The 14,070-nt window shown below is 32.0% G+C and overlaps 2 protein-coding genes and 1 long non-coding RNA gene across 9 annotated transcripts in view; all 3 read left to right on the top strand.

Annotated features, from left to right (window-relative positions):
- The window catches only part of LOC144556909 (disease resistance protein RPP13-like), an 87,224-nt gene that overhangs the window by 28,180 nt on the left and 44,974 nt on the right, over window positions 1-14,070 (top strand). The gene's annotated exons all lie outside the window — the stretch shown is intronic.
- Window positions 1-14,070, top strand: part of LOC144556912 (disease resistance RPP13-like protein 4) — a 61,106-nt gene that overhangs the window by 42,978 nt on the left and 4,058 nt on the right. Inside the window, exons 1-4 of one of the 7 annotated variants that reach the window (XM_078305414.1) lie at window positions 9,849-9,940; window positions 10,091-10,190; window positions 13,059-13,142; window positions 13,568-13,647. The gene's annotated coding sequence lies outside the window, so the exon portion shown is untranslated. Of the gene's footprint in view, window positions 1-9,848; window positions 9,941-10,024; window positions 10,191-13,058; window positions 13,143-13,567; window positions 13,648-14,070 lie in introns of those variants that run through there. The other 6 variants (XM_078305417.1, XM_078305413.1, XM_078305415.1 and 3 more) reach the window with 6 other exon arrangements.
- Window positions 7,234-8,390, top strand: LOC144556382 (uncharacterized). The gene is made up of 3 exons (XR_013512358.1): window positions 7,234-7,389; window positions 7,517-7,612; window positions 8,108-8,390. It is a non-coding gene; the product is annotated as an uncharacterized LOC144556382 (long non-coding RNA).

The raw sequence follows: 14,070 nt of genomic DNA, 5'->3' as shown, positions 1-14,070 counted from the left end.
CCTACAAGATTAAAGACAATATGATTAGACAGGATCAAGAAATATAGAGGAAGAAAAGGGACATGAGAGAAATTAATTTGATTAGAAAGTGAGCAGTGTGAAAACTAATGACGTCGATCCAATGAATAGGCAAGAAATTAAAGTATCTACATTCTAACGATTCAAAACACAACCAACAGAACAAATTTGTTTTGCATAAATCAGTACTAATATATTAACCGATATTAGAAAAACATCAAATAATTATATCAGTTAGGATAATAATACCACTCTACCAGTGATCGATAGAAAAAATTGGTGTACATCTCCTATTGGGTCCTGAGTGCACAATCGATAGAGTAATCTTTCAATTTCATTACTAACTTGCCACAATTTCTTTAATTTATCGGCTTCATTCTAGAATCGATCTAAACCGTAAATAAAATGGGTGATAGAAGATTCCGTTTTTTAAGTAGTGTCCGTATAGTACAAAAGTGAATCAATCAATTCTATTATCGTAGCATACCCTCCTCTAGTCTTCTGGTCCCGGAGTTAATTTTTTCTAAAATCAAGTTGTCGTTTTTAGAAGACCATCGCTGCCAAGCTTTATTCCAAAAGTCATCAACATTATGTGGAAGATATAATTGTAATTTAAAATAAAATCTTACTATATATTCCTAATTGCCTGAGACCACAAATTAATTAAATTAGCTAACAAAGTAATAGTTGCCCATAGTGCCTATATAATGTGACGATCTATATATGTCTAGGATAGTAATCTGCACTAGCTAATAATATCCTCTGATACTGGTGCTTATTTCAAAAGAAAGAGCCAGCGAGAGAAATTATTGTTCAGGTGGATTAATATTGTGGTGCTCATGCAGTTTCCGATTTTTTAAAAATACCCAAAAAAATAATTATTTTATTAAAAATAACCAAGTTTTGGATGGAATTTTAAAAATACCCAGGCCGCAGATTTTTTCTGCGCTCCGGAATTTTTATTCCGGGCCCCAGAAAAAATTTGCGCCTCGAAATTTTTTATTCCGAGCGCAGATTTTTTCTGCGCTCCGGATTTTTTTTTTTTTTTTTTTTTTTTTTTTTTTTTTTTTTTTTTTTTTTTTTTTTAGAGTTTGGAGAAAAAAATTCATCATGTATATGTATATATATGTAGAGTTAGGCTGGGGTGCTATGGATAGCATAGTGGCCTCTATGCTACGGCTCAATATTTGAGTTTTCAAAATCCAAACGGTTGATCCGAACCGTTCATCTTATTCTCCATATTGATATCTGCTTGGAGACCAAATTTTATAATTTTCTGAATTTTTTTACTATTTATTAAGCCACTTTGAAAATCGCTAATCCAACGGTTTTACTGTTTTGTGCAGCCACCGTTGGATCAACAATTTTGTAAAATACTTAATAAATAGTAAAAAAATTCAGAAAAATGTAAAATTTGGTCTCCAAGCAGATATTAATATGAAGAATAAGATGAACGGTTCGGATCGACCGTTTGGATTTTGAAAACTTGAATATTGAGCCGTAGCACGGGAGGCCACTATGCTATCCATAGCACCCCAGCCTAACTCTATATATGTATATGTATATCTATGTATATGTATATGTATATGTATATGTATGTATATGTATGTATATGTATGTATATGTGTATATGTATGTATATGTATGTATATGTATATGTAGAGTAAAGCTAGGGTGTGACATGCTCACCAATAAAGTTTGGTGAGCATAACTCGAAAAGTATATCGGATCGATGTCAAATGCCGAATCCAAACCGTTGAAATCCATGTACTTCATGAGTGATGCATATACATGCAAAATTTTGAAAGTTTCCAGTTTATTTGCTACACGGTCAAGTGGTCAAAGAAATGAACATTTTATTATAAGTTATTTTATATATTCAATTTTTATTATTTCTTTGACCACTTGACTGTGTAGCAAATAAACTGGAAACTTTCAAAATTTTGCATGTATATGCATCACTCATGAAGTACATGGATTTCAACGGTTTGGATTCGGCATTTGACGTCGATCCGATATACTTTTGGAGTTATGTTCACCAAACTTTCTTGGTGAGCATGTCACACCCTAGCTTTACTCGTATATGTATATGTATGTATATGTATATGTATATGTATGTATATGTATATGTATATATATGTATATGTATATGTATATATATGTATATGTATATATGTGTATATAATATATGTATGACTCATTTTTTTTTATAATATATGTATAATATATGTATATGTATATAATATTTATTTTTATGTATATGTATATAATATTTATGTTTATTTATATGTATATGTAGATGTATATGTATATTTTTTTTTAATTTTTTTTTTAGAGTTTGGAGAAAGAAAATATCCATGGTCTGATATGTATATGTATATGTATATGTATATGTATATGTATATGTATATGTATATGTATATGTATATGTATATGTATATGTATATGTATATGTATATGTATATGTATATGTATATGTATTTGTATAATATATGTATATGTATATGTATATGTATATGTATATGTATATGTATATGTATAATATATGTATATGTATAATATATGTATATGTATATGTATAATATATGTATATGTATATGTATATATGTGTATATAATATATGTATATGTATATATGTGTATACATATACATAAACATAACTATTATATACATATACATATACATAAACATAAATATTATATACATATACATATACATAAATATTATATACATGTATATTTATATATATGTGTGTATATATATGTATATTTATATATACATATATTTGTATATTTATATATACATATATATACATATATACATACATATACATATACATATACATACATATACATATACATATACATCTACATCTACATCTACATCTACATCTACATCTACATCTACATACATATACATATATATACATATACATAATGGATTTTTTTTTTCTCCAAACTCTAAAAAAAAAAAAAAAAAAAAAAAAAAAAAAAAAATCTGCGCTCGGAATAAAAAATTCTAAAAAAAAAAAAAAAAAAAATTTCGGGGCGCAAATTTTTTCTGCAGCCTGGAATAAAAATTCTGGAGCGCAGAAAAAATCTACGGCCTGGATATTTTTAAAATTCCACCGAAAACCTGGTTATTTTTAATAAAATAATCATTTTTTTGGGTATTTTTAAAAAAATCGATGCAGTTTGGTAAATGGGATAGTATCTGCGAGGATAAAAGTGATTTTTGCCGACGTTATCATTATGGATACTCCTGTTGGTAATACCGATATGCTCAGAAATAACACATTTCTGTTGGTGTACCCTCGGGGATAATATTTTTAATTTTACCCTCACACATGGGTGAGATTGGAGGTGTGATGATTAAATTTTTTGACTGAGAAGCATGATAACCGACTTTTCGGATTTTTTTTTATTCTGGTTTTTGAATTCTCTGCTGTAAGAACAAAGAAATTAATTTATTCTATAGAGAAAAGAAGTACTTTTCTGTACTAGTTAATTAGTCTGGATGCATAATTATTTTTTTAAAAGTTGGGTATATTTTTTAAAGAAGAAATTCAAAGCATTGATTTTCTATATAGAAAAAAGAAGGTACTTGTTATAAATTTGATTAGTTTTATCCGTTGCGGCGAGTTTATTTAAAATGATTTACTAAATTGACATTTTTCTAAACATGCTACATTTTATTAAATAAAATGTAGAGGTTTGATAGAGGCGTCAGAAGTAGAGAAATAATCAATTTACCCTCAAAACATTTTGACCAATTAGAAAATTGCATTTTTCATAACATGCTACATTTTCTTCTTAATATAGGGTAAAATTCGTACTTTTTTAAATTTAAAATGTGTTTTAATAAAAAAAAATGGGTAAATTTGACATTATGAATGTTAGAGGGGAAATAAGTAATTTTTAAGTTTTTGATGGGTATACATGAAATTGACCATATTTATTTTATTCAATGTTGAAACAATTAAACCAAACAAAAAGTTAACAAATTCATGTCTAAGATCGAGATGAACATGTTGAATAGTACATGGTCCAAGAAAATTCTTTGTTTACGGGTGCTGCATTTCTACTGTGAAAAAACAGCACTGAAGATATTTTCCGTTGTATCTTGACTGCAATTTTGTTATTGTGCATTTATTGTAGAAAAAAGTAACCCAGGTTGAAGCTATTATTCTGTACTGAGTAAACAATTCAGACTTAATTGGAAAGCAGAAACAGATAGCGAGGGAGTTGACTAGGGAATTGATTTGCACAAGTCTTTTTATTATTTTCAGTACAAAATGATGAAAAATAAAGAAATCGAGAATTTATTATTCGTAGAAATTATTAAAAATGAATAGAAAAAATATCCCAGTTGTTAGATCTATACAAAGTTCGAATTGAAAAACATGATACCCATCCAATCTAATAATAAATAAAAGTTTGGGTGGGTACCATTTTTACGGTCCAACCTTTGGACCAGAAAAAAATACATTCGATCTTTTCATGAGGTCAAACAACTGAATATTTTTCTATAATTATTTTTTAATATTTTTATGAATAAAAAATTGTCGAAGAAATCAAGGGACATACTGGCCTGTAGTGTGTAAGATCGTATGTTTGAAATCTGATCAAAATTTACTTATGAATATTTAAAGTTGAATATGTTCAATTCCAACTTTGTCTAAAAAAATATATTCTTTAAACTAGTACGTACCAATCTGAAAAGTGCTAAACTGCTATTTCAAGTATAAAACTACTGATGTAAGGGAAATAGGTATTACTTGGAGCATGTGATATAAATAGATTAATGATTATTCTTCAACCATCCAAACGCACTATCCTCTTGTATCTAGAAACTTAGCTGATCCGGTTTCCTACTTCTAGCTATAAACATGGAATCTGTACGGAGAGCAAGGTGGCACCAATAATTGTACCGTTGCGATAATGTGGAACTTTTTTTTTTTTTTTTTTGGCAGTTTAAAGCCCTTAGGCAGATAATGTGGAACTACCCTCCTCTTGTATCGAGTGTTGACTCTAGGTCTTCTTGACACTATATATGTCTAGTATCGAGTGTTGACTCTAGGTCTTCTTGACACTATGTCTAGTACAGACATATCCTGTCAACCAGTCCTAACGAGTGTTTGATTTATTACATACAATACACTTACAGTAACAACAAATTACTCGTTCAAGGGCTTTTTATTAAAAGAAAAAAAAAACGAATTACTCTCCCCGCTTATCCTTGTGGAAACCGAATCGTCTGCCCCTCGGGGTGCAGGAAATTCTTGCTTCCAGAGTCACTGCGGGGTGGGACCGGGGTGAGACCGGTTACTGTTTAGGATTTAACTATTGTTACTGTTTTTAAATAAGGCCCCACTCGCAGAGACTCTGGGGGCACGAATTTCCTGCCCCCGGGAGGCAGACGATTCGGACTCTATCCTTGTGACCTTTGTCTTTTGCGGAATGCATTCTGTAGCTGTAGCATGCACGTGGCTGCTGCAACTCGCTGCTGTGCTTCAGTGTGTCTGCTGTTTATTAATCCATTTCAAATTGCTTTGCGCTCCTCTTTTCAATGCACCAATGGTTTTGCTACAATATTTTGATTTGTGAAAGCTAGGTTAAAAGGCTATGGGTGATAGCCAGTTATAAATGAAAATTCAAAATAATAGGAATATTCTTAAAAACAAACCGTGTACATACACGTATATTTGCTGGCCATGTATTGTTTACACAAATCATATATGGATACTTTGTAGAAACCATGTATCACTACTACAAAAAGATTGATTACTAACAGGTTATTAGCCACGGTTCCGAAATTTATTTAATGAGCCGTGGGTAAAAAAGGAAGTGAGATGGTCGGAGGACATGTATACACGGTTGAACCGTGGTTGTTGTGCTTCAAACAATTTAAACGTGAGTAAAGAAATGATAACTGAGTGACGGTGCTATTTACCCACGACTGGGATTGGAGGAGCCGTGGTTAATGTGGTGTGAGTAGAAAAAGTTTAGCATTTAACCACGGCTCAAAGTCGTGAATAAAAGAGTGTGAGTAAAAAGATGTGAAAAAAAAGTTTGAGCCGTGGGTAAAAGGGTGCCAAAATCCTCTTACTACAGTTTTCATTTGCCTCTATCTATCACACGACAGTATTTTCATTTGCCTCCCTCACTCCCTCTCAAAACTCAATACGAGGGTTTGTAATTTCAAAACTTCACCCTCTCTCTTCGCCGCTCAGTACAAATTCGCCCCTCACTCTCCGCCGCTCAACAACATCGCCGCCCTCCCCCTCTCCTTCCGCCGCTCAACGCAATGCTGGACCCCGTCTCTCTCTTGGCATGGTGAGTGCAGATTTTTCTGTGTTTTCGTTCAATAACTGCCCAAAGGTTTTAATTAGATGAAATTCTTGTCTTGTCCATTGATTATGTGGAAGTCGATGCCTATCTATTTGGTGTTTGGTAATTCATATTTACTGTGTCCGTAAGGTGTTCGACAAAATTCCACAAAGATTAGTTTTGTTATTTTCACGGGGACTTGACACGAATTTCATCCAGTATGTTAGAAATTGAATTTACAACACAATTTTTACATGTGGTAGAAATTTTCAAGATTCAATTTTTTTTCTTATATTATACTGCAAGTGAGTCAGTGCAAGTAAAACTTATCTCCAGTTCTCCACCACTGCACTTGTACATTTGTTGCATGTACTTCGTAATCTCCATTATGTATGATTAAAGAATCAAAACCTTGCAAATTAAATAGAGTAACAACAGGTTCAAGAGAAATTCAACCTTGAACAAGCCTCCTCTTATACAGAACCAGTTTTACTTATTAACTTAAGCTTGCTTGCTTTCGTTCAGTAATCATGTGAGTCATGACATAATATTCATTATTGGTTGAAAATATATTTTATATTATTTTTGGATCATGAGTAATGTTTGTTTATTTTTTATATTACTTGTGCAATCACCAATACATAAATTAAAAATAATACAAGTTACAGCATTAGTTGCTAACAACATAATTATTGGCTTAGTTATTCACACTTCAGTAATTTATTTTGATAAAAAGCACCTAGAAGGTTAATTTATTGACCAACTTAGATCAGTGTTGGGGTCAAGTTTTGGCTGGATCAATTTTGTGTCTTGTATGGTTATGATCATATTGTATCTTGTTTTCCGGTGATTGTCATCTTTCAGGGTCAATGAAGGTCAGGTTGGGCTTAGGCTGTATGTTATTTCTATAACAGCAGCGTGGCAGAAAACGATCTCTCTTTGTAATATCAGATTTCATGATTTTTCAGTTACTGTTACTTTATGTCTTAGGGGCATGTCAGAGATTTGTTCTGAATTGGTTGCATGATATGTGCCATGTCAGGTTATGCCATCTCCACTTTATACTAAAGTCATATTTAGTTAGTTTTAATCAGAATTGGTTTGTTTATTTCCTTTGTACAATTACCAAAGAAATTCACACTAATAACCTTTTCACTTCTGCAATTCAGTGCCAGTGACAGTACTTGGGTTGAGAGTGCGGATATTATGTGATGAAATTCACGCACTCATTCGTCACAAGGCATCAAAAAACCATTCCAAAGAATGTATGTTAGTTCTGTTTACATTATTATTTTTTTTGACAGAATTGCCATGTGTTCTATGTTATTTGTGCTATAAAACGCTGGTAGAGGAACCAACCTGGTACCGAACTTGTTCTCATTGTCTTGCTTCTCTGGATTTGGTATCTTGCTGTAGTAACCCATGTGTTCTATTTCTTTTTCTGAATACTGATATTTTGAATTGAATTTAACCAATGTACCCAAACTTGTTTTGGAAGTATATATTTGGGTATAATTATACAAAAACTGCACTGTGTATATGTCACCTCTTAGGCTTATTAATCAGTTTTTGTTGTGCTTGAATTGAAACTTATTTAACTGAATTTGTTCAGTAAATAGATAATTTTTGGTACAAGCTTACTGAACATATGCACTGTGCACAATATCCCTCTTTAGTTCATACCTAGGTTTTCCAATAAAATCATAGGGTTTATCTAAATTTACTTGAGTTCATTTAACATTTTATAATTTTGCATGCAGTTTCCTGTGCTAGGAGTTGCGTCTCTCCCGATGGATCAGTTCCATGAAATCAGGTGTATGTGAGCTAGAGTGTTCATGGATGAGCACTTAAATTGATATGTTCTAAATACTTGATTCTAGTTCTAGTTCTAATAGTTCTAAATACTTTGTAATTCTTACCGTCTACTTTTGAATGCGTATGTGGGTTATATTTAGGACAATGTTTATGGAAGTGCAAATATGATGTGTTGTACTGGGAATTGTCTAACTCTAAATAGTCTATTTATGTAGTGATTTTAGTATATATGTGATGTAGTGAGAATTCGAAGTTGTGTGATTTTTGGTATTTGAAATGGCTGTAAATATTGATATTGTTAATCAATTAAAAACACTATTATAAATATACTGAAATGGACAAATTAAATACTATTATAAATACTGCATGTCAAAAGGTGAAATGAAACGCTAATTAGGTTGGAGAAAGGGTGTGGCTAAAAGGTGAAATGAGTTAACCGTGGATAAAGGGTGTGGCTAAAAAGGTGAAATGAAATGCTAATCCGTGGGTAATCAGATTGGAGCGCTAATCTTGTCACGGTTCGGCAACCGTGGTTATAAACCTTCACTTTTACAAACGTCCACATTACTCACGGTAGAGAATCCGTGAGTAATTTTAATTTTTGACCGTGGTTAATTTGTTATTTTGTACTAGTGTATATAACTCTTGTTATTGAACACAGTTATTATGCGTAGTGAGGCATTAGTAGTGAGGCACTACATTTCAATCGCGCGGGTGAGATCGTGTCATATTTATTTGAAATTCATTGCGATACTGGAGGATACGAACTCGTTTTGCTCTCAGAAAAGCAGCGGATCCGGTTTCCTACTTCTACCCATAAACATATACGGAGAGCAAGCTGTCGACACAAATAATTGTTCCTTTACAATAATGTAGAACTACCCTCCTCTTGTATCGAGTGTTGACTCAAGGTCTTCGTGATACTAAGTCTAATTAAAATAAACTTCATAATAAAAGCAACATGCTTTGTATTGGATGACATGGACAAATATTACATATAGGCCCATCTATTATTTATTGATTGCAATAACATATTAGTGGAAGATAGATCATATATAAATATATAATATCAAATTTTGTAGTATTGGCGGGACAAATATTACATATAGCCCATCTATTATTTACGATTATCAAATCTTATACTTAATCCTCTTTTTACGATTATTTGTTGTGATGTATTTTTTCATGAATAATTTTTCAACTTAAAAACACTCATTTCATATCAGTAAAAGGAAGCCATGTGAATTTTGTCTCGCGAGAAAAAAATAATGTATAAACTACCGAGGGCTGCTAAAAAATAATTTAGTTCGTGATTTGATTCGAGTTCGATTCGAAAAATGTGTAGTTCGCAATTAATTCGATTCGAAACAAATCAAACTAGGTTCGGTTCGAATCTAATTCAAACCAAACTCAAACCTAGAGTAAGTTTGATTCGGTTCGATTCGTTGCCACCCCTACCTGTCACTACTAAGTTCCTCAAAAGAAAAAAATAATACAGACTGCCACTAGCTCTTACAACAACAGCAACAAAGAAAAAAAGGACCACTATTAAGTCCTCCAAAAAGAAAGAAAAGTTACGGAACTACCACCAAAAAAAAAAAAAAAAAGCTCAAGGTAAGGTTATATTCAAGCCAGCCTTTGCCTCTCGGTCCATCTCTTGGACTCCAGTCTACCTGGCTTCATTGGATTGTTTTTTATTTTTCTCTCTTTTTGAAACTTTGGCAGAGGCTGATTGCTTCTTCGCCGTTGATGCTTTTCTCTCTCGAGTCTTGATCAAGGTCTCTCTCTCTCTTTTTATCTTTTATTTTCTTTGAATTGGAGCAAGATCGATCTCTTTTTCTCGCCCCCTTCTCACTCTCATTCCTTTTATTTTCTTTGAATTTGATAGAAATAATTTTCTTTTTAATTTTTACCCTAATGAATTTCAGAAATACAGAATCAGAAAAACGAGAAGAATATTAAGAAATGCTAGAGGAGCAACTTGGAGATTCTTGAATATTAGAGGCGAACTAGCTAATCCAACGCAAGGTAATAATTTTTTATTTTTTTTTAATCTTGAATCTTTCCGTGTTTGATAATAACATTCTCTATTCTGAATCGTATCATTGTATAATTACTTCTATTTAATATATTATGAGTACTTCTATTTAAAGAGGAGGGATCCAATTACACCCTTTTTTGGTGACACCGGATTACACCCTATGTTTACAAATTTCAAACAGTTGATCCAAATCATTCAACATAATGGATATGTTAAAATGTGCTTGCAGATCAAATTTTATATTTTTCTGAATTTTTTTTACTATTTACTAAGATGGGTACAAAAATTCAACGGTCTGAATATAACGATTTTGTTAAATACTTAATAAATAGTAAAACAATTTAAAAAAAAATGTAAAATTTGATCTGCAAGCACATTTTAACATATCCATTATGTTGAACGGTTTGGATCAACTGTTTGAAATTTGAAAACTTTGAAAATAGAGAGTGTAATTCGATCGGTATCACCAAAAAATGGTGTAATTGGATCCCTTCTCCTATTTAAATTTGTTTAATAATTAATATTCAGGACGAATTTAGTATGATTTGAGTGGTAATTTAATAGTCGGAGAGAAGTACGACTTGGAAAATCGGTCGATTCAAACCGGTATCAGGTCCGAGCCGATATTTATCCGTGTTTCCCACCCGAGCGTATTTTCCGTCAAAAATCGGTTGAACCGGGTTGTCTCAACCGAGTTAATTGTTTTTTGGTTCGAGTTAGTCTGATTCTTCAGTTCTAAGCTGATTTCTTCCGAGGTTTGGCCAATTCTGGGTATTTCACTTTTTTGTAGATCTGCAATGAAAGATCTGACGGTGGACCGGTTATTACAATTCAAAAGAAATTGGATGGAAAATTGGAACCTTTAAGGTTTAGGGTTTTTTGTCAGAAAAGTTGGAACCTTAAAACTATTTTTTTTTCACTTTTTTTGGTTTTTTAATGTGACGTTGGTTAACAACAAATCTTCATTTTTTTGTTGCGTCTCTTACTGTCTGTCTGTCTGTCTCTGGCTACCAAGAGGTATAATATTTTTCTTTGAAATGTATATAGGCCCTTTGGTTTTTAAAGGAACCAGCATAGAACATCTCACATTAAGCAGCATATATGCATTGCATTTGATATGATTAAATACAGGGACGGAACCAGAATTTGAGTATAGGGGGGCTAAATAATATCTTAAATTTTTTTTATTGAATCAGACATTATTTTCTCTTTTTGAGTACGAGTCATTTTGGCATACAAGCCCCTAGAATTCCATATTTATTAAACAACATATTACATTACATGATGAAAATTAAAGTGCTTTGAAAGCATCCTATAATCTACCCTAAATCTTCCTGCATAGATTTGCAGCAAGCAACAGAATGTCAGCAAGCAGCCTACTGTTTACCATAAAAAATTAAAAAAAAACAAAAAGCCCCAGAATTCTTTTTCTTTTTTTTAATTAAACAAAAAAAAACAACAACAGTACGAGTCATACTATATGACCATTCCAAATTGGAGAAGATTTTTTCCTTTTTTTACTGCACACACACATGGAAATCAATGCGTCTAAACAGAAATAACAAGCCCAGTTCATGATTTTGGATTCTAAAACTTACGTTCAAGCCCCTTTAACTTTGTTATATTAGGGGGGGGGGGGGGGGGGGGGGGTGGCTAATACATGTAAAAGAAACAATTAAGTAAAATTTCAATATAGTTGATAATAAAATTTTAAAAACTTGGGGTGGCTTAGCACCCTCCAGCATCCACTATGATCCGCCCCTGATTAAATAAAACAAGTGTTGATAAACATAGACTCAATAGACACAGCTTTTATAACAATTGCAATGTATATATGCCCTTTTAGTTTTTAAAGTACCAGCATATAGCCTCAGGAGAATGTTTAACCTGGCCATCAGTGAGCCGGTTCACATCTTTGAATTCCACATTGATATTTTTTTACAGATAAATGTTGTTAGATTTATTTATTTAAGACCTAAATTTTAAGCGGCTTTTTGCTCTGAGAATGCTTTGCTCATGCTTAGGTTGGTACTGGATACATAAGTCCATGCACAGATTAAGTTTGTACATTGTGTAAAGCCTAGGGTTTTTTTGGCTGTCTTTAAGCCTTGTTGTATTATATGGAATTGGCTTTTATGGTAATTCTATATGCAATTAAAACTAATTTGGTTGGATTGAAGTTTTGTACAACAATTGACTGTTAATTGAGAGCGTTCACAACATGGTTTTCTTTGAAATCCTTTTGCTTTTTGAGACATTTTTATATATGACCTTTGTTTTCTCAATTTCAACTTCCTTTATGACATTAACAATCTTACTTCTTCACCGACTTTAGTCAATAACAGTGAGGTGCAGCCAAATTTCACATATTTCAGAAATCAATATAGTTCTATCACCAGACCCTTGCAATTGCTTACTCAATTTCAACTTTCTTCCACAATCAAGTGCTATAGGTTGTGATATTAGCTTCACGCCTTTTACAAATCACATTTCACGTAGAATATACAATGTCTACTCACTTTCACCATGCTTCAATGTCCAAGATATAAGAAGTGCTGATAATTTTGATTGCACAGTTCTTTCACCAAACCCTTGCAATTGCTTTTTCAATATAGATAAGCTAAGTTTATTACAACTCAGGTGCTGTCGTAAAATACACCAAGTTTTCAGTTTTCTTTTCTTCTTTGATAATTGAAGACCAAAAGGCTTGAATTGATAAATAGCTGGAGTTACTACATCTTACCAAAGAATGTACAATTTCAACATAATTTTGTTTTATACTATTGTTGTGATTGTGAAATCTGGCTTTTGATTTCCTTCTTTATTTGTTTTCATTGTCTTTTTCTAATTTGAAGCTGTAGTTGCTACACTGGATTCAGCTGTTTCTTTTTTGAATTGCTCGTGTTATATATCCCTACTTCATCTGCACACTATTTCAGGTTTGTGGGTTACACTTTTTTGTATACTTTACCTTACCAAGACTATTACTTTTTGAACAGCCCAAAAATAAGAAATCCTATGGATTAGAACATCAGTTTTAATTTCATAACAACCCATCAATAAGAAATGTTATTGATTAGAACATCCATTTTATAGATTAGAACATCAATTTTGCAATTGCTTTTTCAATTATAGAGGAGCTAAGTTTATTACAACTAAGTGATGTTGTAAAATACACCAAGTTTTAAGTTTTCTTTTCTTCTTTGGTAATTGAAGACCAAAAAGCTTCAATTGATAAATAGCTGGAGTTACTAAAGAATGTACAATTTCAACATAATTTTGTTTTCTACTATTGTTGTGATTGTGAAATCTGGCTTTTGATTTCCTTCTTTATTTGTTTTCATTTTCTTTTTCTAATTTGCAGCTGTAGTTGCTACACTGGATTCAGCTGTTTCTTTTTTGAATTGCTCGTGCTATCCCTACTTCATCTGCGCACTATTTCAGGTTTGTGTGTTACACTTTTTTGTATACTTTACCTTACCAAGACTATTACTCTTTGAACAGCCCAACAATAAGAAATGCTATGGATTAGAACATCAGTTTTAATTTGTTAACATCCCATCAATAAGAAATGCTATTGATTAGATCATCCATTTTATAGATTAGAACATCAATTTTGTGTCTTAGGATGACACCTTTTAGAAAGCATGCAAACAAGAAAATCCATTGAGTTCCCAATATCACCATACTTGCACAGAACATCTAGAACAATGATGTAGGTCTTCACATTAGAGATGCTTTGATAATTTCATACTATTAGAGTCATTTTAAAAGCAAGAAACACATGCAATTGATTTTAATATATAATTCCGCAGAAATATTACAATAAAATTGAAATATAAAATTCTAATTTCGTATATTAACTAT

The sequence above is a fragment of the Carex rostrata genome, chromosome 7 (assembly GCF_964058835.1).
Source record: "Carex rostrata chromosome 7, lpCarRost1.2, whole genome shotgun sequence".
NCBI lineage: Eukaryota > Viridiplantae > Streptophyta > Magnoliopsida > Poales > Cyperaceae > Carex > Carex rostrata.
The sequence above is the reverse complement of the archived record's forward strand: the minus strand, read 5'-3'. Positions and strand labels throughout refer to the sequence as shown.